The sequence below is a fragment of the Poeciliopsis prolifica genome, unplaced genomic scaffold, assembly GCF_027474105.1.
Source record: "Poeciliopsis prolifica strain line A6 unplaced genomic scaffold, Auburn_PproV2 SCAFFOLD045, whole genome shotgun sequence".
Lineage (NCBI taxonomy): Eukaryota > Metazoa > Chordata > Actinopteri > Cyprinodontiformes > Poeciliidae > Poeciliopsis > Poeciliopsis prolifica.
In genome coordinates, this window is record NW_026562420.1 from 467351 (window position 1) to 480155 (window position 12805).

A 12805-nucleotide genomic window follows, 5' to 3' on the forward strand; every position below is an offset into this window, starting at 1 on the left:
AACCCAACTTAAAAATAAACTCAGCAACTTATCCAAGCACAGTCAGCGCTGAAATTATTCAACCGCTCTTATAAATTAGGGTTATTGGCAAAATACACAAACTTCCAATCTGCTTTAATTATCCTTGATTGTTCAAAGCTGTTTTATTTCCTCTGACCTATTGGGTATTGATATTGATTTATCTATATTTCGAACAGGCAATGAAACATTTTTGTCAACGATCCAGATGGATGAGCTGTTCCGTCCCAATCAGACCTAATGCAAGTAATTGATTGAGTAAATCAATGAGTAGTCACTGTGAGGAGGTGCCGAGTGTTGAATTTGGATGAGATGAGATTAGTTTGATTTGACTATTTAACTCCTAAGAAAAAGAACTGTTAATAGAGGAAGACGCGTTTTCAAAACTTCAGTGCAAATAAACAGATATTGGAAAGACGATGTAAAGGTTTGGAAAGTATTGTTCCTCTGAACTGTTAGGAAAACTTTAAAATTGCTTCCACTTGACTCTCTGGAAACAACGTCACCATATCCAGCAGGATACACAAGATGCCAACTACAGGAGTTGGGTTGTAAATAGTTACATATACTCCAGTAACATTTTGAAAAAGAATTACATTTGGGAGTATTTTTACTACTCTGTACTTTTTACTTTTTACTGAATGAACGATAAACATGTTTTAACCAAAAATTTACCAGATTCAGACAAAACCCGCAGTTTTTGTTAAAGTTTCGGACGTTCTTTTATTGAATAAAACTGATTTGGAAACATTTTTCTTATGCCTGATTTTTCTTCAGTAAATGAATTATCGTCATTGTGGTCGGTAAAATATCAAAATTTCCAAGTGACATCATATTTTTTGGTCCATCTGATTATGTAATTTTTAACTATCAAACCATTAAAAGTTTGATCAGTTACTGAGAACTTGAGTATCAAATCCTGTTTTAGTCTTACTTATGGTGCGTTCATGAGGCGTGTAACACGTTTGGTGTGAATTCCCCTTTACTTGAGTACAAACATGTTGAAGTAGAGCTACTCTTACTTAAGTGTGACTTTTGGATTCTTTACCCCTGTCTGCTATCTACATACGAGACCCACTTGAGTTATTTTTTCACCTTAGTTTCTTTTAAGCCCTCTATTGGCACAAGTTCACACAATAATATTTGGCTAACCACATGCATACAACTGAAAATGTTAAACATGTCCTGCACGTCTTCCCCCCTTCATTCTCTTCCAAATTTCTAACCAATCTGCCAATAAGCTCCACTAGCGCCAGAAAAAGCTGAAAATAAATCAAATAACAGCTCACATGAATCGCATACTGCTTGCTGCGTCATTCAGTCAGATTTTTTTTTCTCTTTATCAACCACATTGACATCAGATGTAAATTCAGATTGCACGAAGAACTGAATCTTTTCGTTGATTGTTTGGGTTAAAAAAAAACACAGAGGGAGACGGGAAGTGTATAAAGGTCCCAAATGAATTACTTTTGTGCTGCCGTTTCTGTGTGCTGTGTGGGTCTGACAGCTTGTCCACGCGCGGCCACATCCACACGCGCACACACCACAGTGATCCAGTGTTCAGATGAGATAGGCTGTGCCGGGTGAGCCTCCAGACTCAAACACCATATTAGATCTGGTTGGCTGATCTTCCTTACCAATTTACTGGATACCTCTCCGTCCCTCATCCCCCTCTCCCTGCCTCTATCCGGGAAACTTCGGAAATGTTTACCCTTTCATCTCTCTTTTTTTTTTTTTTTTTTTGTCAAGTTTTTTCCACCCCCCTACAAAAGTTGGCCTCAGCCATGCGGATATTTAGTTTCTTGGAGAAATCAGCAACAAGGAGGCTGCAGACCCCAAAATGAACCAGTGAAGTTTTGTTCAAAATGCTGTTCATTCCACAAAAGAACAGCGAAAAGTCATATTTTAATGGTAAATATGGAATTGCAGGTCATTTGACGTCGTTTTGAGTTTAGTGCATCTCAAAATGAATAGCATGATTATTAGCAATGAGGTTAAATCTCTGGTAATCCATTTGAGTGATAGCTACTTATATTATTTATATCAGGGATGTCAAACTCAGGTTCATCAAACATCTGAATGTTCTTAAAGGGCCAGTTGTGCCAGAATGTATTGATAAAACTCATTAAACTGTTAAAATATGAATAAGTAGTTGACCCTCCAGGATTTGGATTGTTTTTTTTTCTCTTCTTCTTTCTTTTTTTGGGTGCTAATTTAGAAATATTTGCAAGGAACGTTTACAATATTTGCGCTAGTGGTTTTGGTACAGTCCCGTCCTTCTGTCAAACCGTCTGGTTCATTTAAACAACTTTGCTGTCGAGACGTAACTGATCCGACGTGTTGCAGATGCAACAGTTTAGCCTGAAGTGCTGCTAAAGCGCGTAAACAAGTTCATAAGCAGCCCTCAGACGTTTCCCCCGGGGGAATTCAGCAGAGCATAAACGCTTTTATTGTTGGTGAAAACAAATCTGTGACATGAGAGCCTAGAGCCAGAAATCAAGAGTGAAAAGGAACTGAAAAGAGAGAACTATTCATCATAGACGAAATCCAAGATAACTTAGAAATAACGATAATGGTCAAGTTTTTCTTTTCTTTTCTGGTTTGTAACTCCAGTTAAAACGCACGCGGCCACGCTTTTACAGACATAAAAATCACTGAATGGTAAGAATATTGTCTCGTGCCTTTCTTTTTTTTCACAGCTTAAAAAATAAATTGAGCGATGTCTGCGGGTTTGAACAAAGAGCGGCGGGCGCGTCATGGTCAGTGAAAATCAGCGTGTGATTTTTGTCATTGATGTTAAAAAAAACAATGGGTATGACTTGTTGAACAAAAATAATTCCCTGCGCTCATCTATAATTTTAGTAAATATCTGAACAAAAGACAGTTTCAGACTGTGCAGCGCTGTTCGTATTACAGCCAATCATAAGTTGGATTGATCTGATTTGTTGCGGTTGTATCAGTAGGGACAGCTATGTTTTCATGTTTTAAAGGAGGGCTAATTTGTAAAATCGACTTTTGAGCTTTGTCTCGTATAATTATGTCATTCCCTCATCAAAAACATACTTGGATTTTTGCTTTAATACTTTTGTACATGTTTGAGAAATCAAAACATGTACCTAATCTCCAGTGGTGCCCAGATGCTTGCCCATACTAATTTTCATTTTCATTTTAGGTATGTTTGATATATACAGCATTTTGATAACACCTGAAGTTAACATTCTTGATTGTGCTATAAAATGACATTATGTGACTGGAATATACAAAATATTCCCTGTTTATGTGTGTCTGGAGTAGTTTTATGTCTCAGACAGGCGATTGATGGATAAAATTATGTTATAATCTTACATGTCAAGTCTTCAATAGTGAGATGTTTTTCTGTATTTCAGTGCATTTTTCTAACACATTTGCAGTTTAGTGAAAGTAAGGGCTGCTTCAATGTGTACTGATGTCATTGAGGTTTGCGCTCAAAGCCGTTGCTCGTTTCATTGTCCTCAGTTGACATTTGTAACCGCAAACACGCCGTTAAAGAAAAATACTCGTTTTTGGACGCTTGGCCGCGTCCCTCTCTGGACCTCTCCTCTTTCAAACCCGAGTCCTCTCCGGGCCGCTTCTGTTCTTTCTGCTTTCCGTCTTCTAGACACTGACTGTGTTGCACTGGGGTGGATCTTCAAAAGCAAAATAAGCTGCAGACAACAATTACAGATTATTATTTTAACTATTTTAAGTCAAAATGTCCTGCCATAAGTAACTTAGGAAGCAAATTCTTGCATTATAGAGTGCAACACAACATTGCACATTAACTCTGATCAATTTTCCAATTTGCGACGAGAATGTGAGTGAAACTGAGTATAAGACATTTAGTCCACAGAACAGGACAGGAAAGTGAGTGCAGAGCACAAGAATATGTTCAGTGATGACGACCTGATGTGAGGGAAGATGTTATTTGATCAATCAGGCTGGAATAAAGGAAAAGGAAAAGAGGAAATCAGAGCACTCTTCGAGTCATTATGCTGATATGTGGCTGAATGAGTGAATGAATCACTAACCATCAGAGTGAAAATGGTAAATTATAGGAAACACAAGTATCAGGTCAGAAGAGAAAAAAGAGAACATTTCAATGCCTTTTAAAATGAAATACTAACCGTAGAAGCTGTGGTTTAAGTAAAAATGGCAAAATAGAAAGAGCAAAAAAATAATGCAGAGTGACAGGATCAAGCCTGTAATAAAAAAATGTTCAAAAAAACCTAAAATAAATATTACAGACATAAAAATGTAAAGGAGAAAGTAAATTCAGAAGTTTTAACAGTGAGTTTGTTTTTAATCATCTGTTTGATTTAAATCATGTTTAATGTTTCACTTTTGTCTGAAGCCCTTTTTGATTTTCATAAAGGTAAAAGTGCCTCATGACTAAAATCTACATGCATATATAAGTATAATTTACTTATTGTTATCACAAATTTTGGACTATCACAAAATATATATAGATATATTTTAAAGTCAAGTCAAGCAGACAGGGCTCCAAAACAAATTACAAATCAAGTGATCCCAACTTTAAAACTAAGCAAAAAACAACTTCAGATGAAACATTTAAATAAATTGAAATGCCTTTGAAAACGGGGATAAAGACAAGATGCAGGTGAAGAAAAGGGGAATGATGGAGGGAGGGAGAATCCTAGACGCTGGAAAAAATATGTGTCAAATAAGTTCAATTAAAAGAAAAAAAATTGCTGCGCTGACTGTGGAAGAAACAAACTGTGAGTAAATATTCGCTTTGTGACACGAGGAGGCATTAAAGAGATTAGACTGAGGCTTGTTTAGTGCTGCGGCTCCAGCCGACTGGGACTATTTTACTGGCTGCCGTGTCATGATTCTGGCATGAAAGCAATTTTGAGTGTTGCCCCCGACAACATCGATAAGCCAAATAAAGGTACAAATGGACATGCTCCAGGAGAGGAAGGGGCGAGGAGAAGTGATCATGGAGGGATATGGGAATATCCTGCTGTAAAAATAAATACATAAAAATACAAAGGTAGAGATTTTTAACAAGAGAAAAGAGTCAAAGAAATGTTCAGAAATTGATCAAATTCGTCACGGTTTGAGATTTTAAAATTTGCAAAACAAAAAATGGCTGTTGATGTTCATGTGTCAGAGATCCACAAACACTGAAAACACCAAGCAAACTAACACCGAATCCCCTAAACAAGGGAATTTGTTGTTTACGCACCAATAAATGACACGCTATGAGCAACGATTATAATTGGATCATCTGAAACCTTGTGGGTTACAAACGACTAAATCTGCGTCAAATAGGATGGAACTTCTCCTCTGCAGGAGTGAAGGCAACAAAGGACAGTAAAATTAAAGCTGGTGCAAGGGTAGAAAAAAACCCAAGAAGACCAGAGATGTGGATGAAATGCCGATGAGGAGAGAAGGTTCACTTTGAGTTTGTGGGGCCAAAGCTCTGTACAAGGGAGCCATGTGCTAAAAAGAAAAGCTCTTGTATGAATGCTCACAGAGAAAGGCTGTAGTGATTGTGACCTGTTGTTTATTTTTACCATCACTTACAGTCAGATGAAGCACTAGGTAGTCGCTACGGCCGTCTGATACTAATGCTGCTTTTTGCGCCTTTGCTAAAACCTTAAAGCAGATTCATAAATTGTGTCCTCTTATCCTTAGTTAGATAACTAGATGGTTATCTAACCAACTAGCTAACACTACCTCGTGTTACCTAGTCAAAGTCTCTAAGATCAACTAGTCTATTCTCTATTAGCGGTTGTAATCCATCCACAGACTTTTCATTCCTGGCATTTAAACAGTGATTTTCTTCACACTAAAACCAACTCCTCCATCTCCCTGATGCTTTTCTACCTGTGCATCCACATCCACAGTTGCTCGATCTTCCACTCTGATTTTTTCTCATCATGTTTTTCTTTCTTTTTTGCCCCCCACCCCCCAACCCCGCCCCTCCTTTCCCTCTCCCTCTATAACAGTGTCAACCCTTTAATAATATACAAGCCCCTCGTCTTTCCTGGCAGCAGTGGCAAGATTCTTTACAGGATTAAATCATGGCCCCTCTGCTAATGAGATTAGCATGGCTAATGCACATGGCTCTTCCTCAGTACATTACTGCTGGCGCGCGGCCGGAGTTCCACATTGCGGTAGAGTTCCCCTGACGCCACGGCTGATTGCCCGGCGACTGAACTAAGACGGCCTGTGGTTCGACTCGGTCTCATCAGAAGGGATTCAAGGAGGGGAAACTCCCAGGTAACGAGTCTTTGACGGAGTATGGCCTGGGACGAGTAATTTCATACATGCGCATGCGAGGCCTGCATGGGGAGGACTTGGCATCGTCTCACAGCTTTCTGCTGTGTTTGAGAAGCTATAGGAGAACCTGGCACTACGAACTGGCAGAATGGAGAGGGAGAATATGGATGAAGATATGATGAAACAGTTTAGCTTTGCATCCTGGGGTATTCACAGACCAGACATGTTTACCAAAAGCCAGCCATCGAGGGGCAGAACATTATTTTATTTTAGATGTGACTTAACTGAAGCAGCAGGTAGGATATAAATGATAAATTGCCGTCGTTAGCAACTGTTGATGGACGCAAATGTCTACCCAATACACACAGCTCACACACACACCTTCTAAAACAATGATTTAGGAAAACTGCAGAAAGCCAAAAGGCACAAGAATATAATTACTTGTGTCATTGGTTAAATGGATAGTCTGTTTGTATTTCAGTAATGAAAGCAAACAGACTTTCATCACTGAAATTTGACTTTCATCACTAAATTTTATCATTTTTTAATCTGCTAATGAACTGAATTTCAGGAATACATCCCAGAAAAAGCAACACGGACGTAGAACTTAGCTTTGTGGTATTATTTTGTTAACAATAAAAAACTACTTAGTACTTTTTTTTTTTTTTAGAAAAGTGGGCACGACATTCACGACGCCACAAACACAAACATGGTCCTTGGAAAACGTTCCTGTTTGAAATATTCTTCTTTTTGGATGCCACTTAGTTAAAGAAGCGTGATTTAACCTGAACTCAGTCACTGTATTTAAACATGTTTTCACATTTCTCCTTAGTATCAAAAATAGCCAACAGACTCAAACAAAGCCAGATTGAATCATCCATTAAAAGTGTATCAGTGCGTCTCACAAAACCAGAGATTAGAGGACAAAGACGTTGTTCTGCTGAAACCAAACAGGTATAGCTCATAAACTGCTCATAAATACATTTCTTTCCTAGATGACAACAGATTTCATCATCTTCCACTGCAATGTTTTCAAACTTCACCATGACATGAGGCTGAACACACAGATCCATAGAGCAGACAGAAAAGCTCCTGCAGAACATTTTCTTCTTTAAGGCATCACTGGCAACAGTCGCCTTGCTTCATCAGCTGCACAAGTTGGGCCAGGATTGGTCAGAGCCCCCAAGAGACGCAAAACGAGTGTTGGGCTTATTGTGTTCTATTTCACGGTGTAGCGCCGCTGAATGCTGTCAGTTGTTCTTGCTTGAAATAAAAAAAGACTTTAGTGCAGGATCCTTCACCAGAAACATGGTGACCCGTCAAGCTCCGTCTAGAACAAGACCGTGCAACAGACTCCATGTCTCCCCGCTGGTTGAAATGACAGATTCTCATATTAGAACTAAATGTACAAACGGAGGAACTCACCTTCACTTGAGCTGGAGTTAATTTAAAACGTGCAGAGGTGGAGGCGTCCTGTCCGCTCGAGAACACCGCCTCCTGGTTACAGTCTTCTAACTTCTTTGGTGAAGTGAAACTCTTTCAGACTTTGAATGCTGGGTAATATTTTACCCCTCACAAAAAGTGTAATTATATCTAGAGGCCCGTGTCCAATTTGATCCGGTTCCGGTGTCCAAGGAGCTTCGGCAGCAACACTAACCCCTGGAAAAAACAAGAGAAAAGAGAGAAAAGAAAATGTAAGTAGGTTTTTTTTTTTTTGTTATTTTGTTTTATTTATTTATTTTGCATAGTTACAGAAAAGAAACTCAAAAGGAAAACCAAGTGTAACAGGGAGTATTGATTAATTATTTATTGTATTGTTTATCATTTATCGTGATAAGTCTGTCTGATTTAGCGATACATTTCAATTAACTACGTTTTAAAAAACCCAAAACAGTTTCTATTGTCATGCTTGTTAGTTTTATCATTTCCTTCACTTTTTGTTCCATGACAGTGTCAACGAATATCAATACATCTGAACACATGATTAAATGCAGTGACTGTGTGCAGCTCAGGGACACAGATCACACTTGTGACTGGTGTCCTTTAAAAAAGCATATTTGTTATGATTTTATCGTTGACGTGGCAGCACTACTAAATATCATAACATTCTCAGTCCATGTCAGCCGGCCCTGTTTGTGGCTTATTTCCATTCCAGTTCAAAACTGAAATTTGTCTCATTAAGTGTGCAGTGAATGTCTCCGCGTGGTGCCAGGAAGACGGTGTGGACCAGCCTGGGCTTTGAGAATAGTTCACAGCAGGAACAGTTCATGATTGTTGACGAGTGAGGTCATTTATTATTTATTCACTCATTTGCTTAGATTTGACATTCAAACTGGAAGAAGAAAAAAAAACAGCTCATACATTATAAGGATGGAGGGAAGAGTTTTGCACAATCATGGAAAATATTCACAGCTTGTAGCAACTTGTTTGCTAACAAATGCTGCAAAAAAATAAATAAATAAAAAATTTGTAATGTTAATGATAAAAGGAGCGTTTTATATGACTCTTGAAAACAAACACCAGACTGAGCAATCTGAGCAGATAAAAATCATTAGCATTATTCAACAGAATTTAAATACAGCATAAATGTTAGTATTTAATTATTATGACAAAGTTAGCACCATATATTGTTACTCTTGATATATGATCTTTTACCCCAGATTTATACAATTCTTACATTCATACAAGTGTTGAGGTAACGACTGAAACGTTCCTGCTGCCAGAGACGCTCTCTAACTCCGTGGTGTCTAAAGTGAAGCCATCTGCAGCCCTTAAATTGATTTGCAGCACCTGACTGTAATTAAAAAATGTTCCAAATCAATTTCACGTAAATGGAAACTTACATGGAACTAAATGGAAACTTTTAAAACCTGCCTTTGGTTGACCATTTTCTGATTGCGTAGAGCGAGTAGAACCACAAACAGGCTGAATTCAGCCGAGTTTGATGGAGGTAAAAAGGTTTTTCAGGAGGCTAATTTGGACTCGGAACATTACGACACAATCTGAACTGGATATGAAAGTAAATCTGTCAAACAAAATGTTTTCATGTAACTATTTTAGACTGTTCTACAGTTAATACGACAAATTATTTTCTGCATTTTTGTGAAAACGTAACTTTCTTAAAAGATGTAATCTTGGAACAAACATCCGAAGGCTTTCTCGACTCGACAGCTTTAAAAGAAAAAGGAAAATGATTTTTCCAACCCAGCCTGGGATTGTACAGTAATCAACAGAAGTGAGCCAGTCTCGGGCATCTGCCAATATTTAGCCTCTATCCAATACTTGCATTTCATTGTTATGAACAGTTGTGAACTGCAATTCAAGTGCATTAAAGCTATTAAAATCAACATAATGATAATATTATCCTGACACTTCTGTAGCTCCGAACGCAGCAAAGAAAAACTTGATTCATTCGGTACATTGCGTCGCGTATCAAAAGAATAAACAACAGAAACTCTTCATTAAGCGGTTCTTAAATCAAAAATATCAACCGCGTGTGGTTAAGTGTAAAGGGATGAGTCGACCAACAGTCAACATAATACAAGAACATGCCAGGATGCATGGGAAACTAGAGTGAAATGCGCTCGGGCAACTTAAATGTCACAGCGCATTAATGCAGGTCACCGTCGGCTTTCGTAACTTGTGAGTTATAGAGGATGGAGCTGGTGCAAGTGCTGGCGAGATATTAAATAGAAGGAACCAAGATGAGTATTTTTATCTCCATCACCCTGCGAGGCCTTTGGCGTTAAGCAAAGGTTAGAAGATACGGAGGGAGTCACATGAGGAAGACAGAAAATAAAGGAGAAAAGCAAATTAGATTGAATGTTAAGGAACGTGGCTGACTGTAATGTCAACAGGATAGCGGACCAGAGAACATGTGGAGAAGGCGTAGATGTGGGGGGATTTTTCTGTCATACTTTGAGAGCATGCATTTTCACTCTGAAAGCAGGATTTCATGTCTTTTGTTCTTAAAACTTTTAACTTTTGTGCTTACATTTTCACTTTGAAAGCAGGACTTCACATCCTTCTTCCCAAAACTTAGAATGTTTGTTCTCAAGCCTTTCTCCTCGCGCTCAGAACTTGTCTCCACTTGCAAAAACTCTCTGCTCGCTTACGAAACATTTTCTGCTTGCTTTTAGAACCAAAATGCACCGTTGCTTGGTAACCTCTTAGCCAATGGAATAAAAGTGTGATACTGGGTGTGTTTGTTTTCTGTAAGCAAAAGTATTAAAGATTTTGAGAAAAACATGAAATCCTGCTTTTAAACTGAAAATGTGTGCTCTTGAAAAATCCCCCCATACATAGAGGGATAAATAAAAATGCTAGAAGAAGAGCAGAAGGAGGAGGGTGGCAGTTTGGACATTTATTGGAAACCAAAAAAAGAAAGTGAAAGAAAAATGTGTTTATAGAGCTCACAATGACACCTGGTCATTATTCACACTAAATACAGCTGTGGAAATAAGCATCAGACAGGTCAATGTTTGTCCCCAGCAAATGTGTTTGTAATTGAGCTATTGACATGAAATTCACACCAAATGTTAACACAAGTAATTCACACAAAGAATAAACAAACTGTCTGTCAACTAGGTTATGTGTAATAAAGTGGAAGGCGGTGAGAAGAGAAGCATATGGTGAAAGATAAAAATAAAAAAAAAGTTCATAAACTTTGTGAACTTGTTTTTCAGAACCTACTGATGTCAATGAACAGCATCGGAACCACAATGCAGAATAAAAAAAACCAACATTAATTCACCGTAAATCAGTAAAGAGCATCTGTTCCTTGCAAAACTTGTGATAAATGAGTTAAAAATAGTAAAATTATCAGAAGAGCTTTCCAAGACCTAAGACCTGGAATTAGCATAAAAACTTACTCCCATTACAAAAATAATTGCATTTCTACTGACCATATAACTGCGCAATTTGACATTTTGAAAACAAATCCGCCTAATGGTGCTGGGATGAGGTGACAGTCTGGCCATATCAAAATTTGTGTATTTCACAGAACTGCAACAGAAACTTTTTTTTTTTGCATCACACAAGTCACGCAATCAACAACCGGAAGAAGATGACAGGAAGTAGTTGGTCGGACAGTTTTCAGCAACTTACTGTGTCAACAGACTTCCTCGCCGAAATACAGCAATTGCAAAATTGTGTGTTTTTGACATTAGCGGAAGACTTTCCATTGCAAAGTGTTGCACACATTTATAATGGAAACGCAGTTGAAGAGAAATACACTCAATTGGAATAGTGTTCAAATTCAAAACTCCACTGAAGAAGAAAAAGCATGTGGAAATTCAGTTAAAGGAGAAAAAAGTAGAAAGGGTTTGATCAAATCATTCATAATGAAACTCTAAAGTGAAATAATAAATAAAACATGCCTGGATATGTCCAGCAAGACAGTAAAGTGATCAAACACACAGAGAAAGAAACTTTCAGCTGGTTTCAGAAAATGAAATAGAGCTGCTGGAGTTGATCAGTCAGTCACCAGAGGTGCATCCAGATCAGTTCTTGTATGAACTGAGGATCAAAGTTCATAAAGAAAGTCCTCAGAAACTCCAATTCAAAGCCGTTTTGTGGACAAATGGGTCAAACTAAAATCTGTGAAATGCATTAATTACATTTCAGAAAGTGTATTCAGTTGTATAATCATTCAATGTACTGTCTAAATAATAGACTAACTTCTTTTGACTTCAGTGAGTTGAGTTGTTACCAATACCTGTTGTAAATTTTGTCGTGAATTTAATGTTAGCGTTGACATATTCAACTTGTTATGGATTTTTTTTTTTTTTTTTTTGCTGTGTATACTGAAATAGCTATAAATGGGATTTAGAAGCGCATTGACACAATCCCTTTCTTTTCCCTCTTATCTCTGACTGAGGAAGGGAGAGAAGAAAAAAACAGAAAAGAGTCTGGCTCGAATTCAGACAAGAACAAATGTGTCAAAATGAACTTTTGATCCACAGCAATGCCCACTGGTGAGCTTTAGGCTATTTTGTTTTGGGGAAATGGAAAAAGAGAGGAAGGGAACCCGGTGCATTACTGTACAGGACCACAGACGGCTGGATTAGCAGATGCAGGAAGAAAAGAGAAAAACTGCAAAAGCAATAAAACATTTAAATTAATTCAAGGAATATTTTTCTTGCACTTTATTGTGAGATGAATCAGAGGAAGAGGACTTTTTGTTTTACCTATCAATTTTCCTTTATATTTCATCAATAATACTACTTCATACAATTACAATATAAGATCACATTTGTTGCATTTTTGTGAAACCCATCTTATAGCATAATCAAGTATTTCTGTTACCTTCAGTTGTTAGGAAAATGCTATTTGTGTTATTCAGGTACAGCCAGATGGTTTCCACAGGAGATTAAAGGATTTCTCAAACAATGCTTGAAAGAATCAAAGCAACACTCCAGGTATGTTTTGATGAGGAAAAAACATTATAACATGATGTCGATTTTACATGATAAGGTTCTTTTCTTCTGTGTGTGCTGTGACGCTAACCAGAGCTACTTATGAA

General features: G+C 37.8%; 1 protein-coding gene and 1 long non-coding RNA gene across 2 annotated transcripts in view; one reads left to right on the top strand and one right to left on the bottom strand.

Annotated features, from left to right (window-relative positions):
* Positions 1 to 12805, bottom strand: part of LOC129376823 (protein phosphatase 1 regulatory subunit 29-like) — a 194038-nt gene that overhangs the window by 103251 nt on the left and 77982 nt on the right. Inside the window, exon 2 of the mRNA XM_055056421.1 lies at positions 7708 to 7941. The gene's annotated coding sequence lies outside the window, so the exon portion shown is untranslated. The remainder of the gene's footprint in view (positions 1 to 7707; positions 7942 to 12805) is intronic.
* The window catches only part of LOC129376827 (uncharacterized), a 61891-nt gene that overhangs the window by 48609 nt on the left and 477 nt on the right, over positions 1 to 12805 (top strand). The window contains exon 3 of the long non-coding RNA XR_008607838.1: positions 12626 to 12701. This is a non-coding gene — a long non-coding RNA (uncharacterized LOC129376827). The remainder of the gene's footprint in view (positions 1 to 12625; positions 12702 to 12805) is intronic.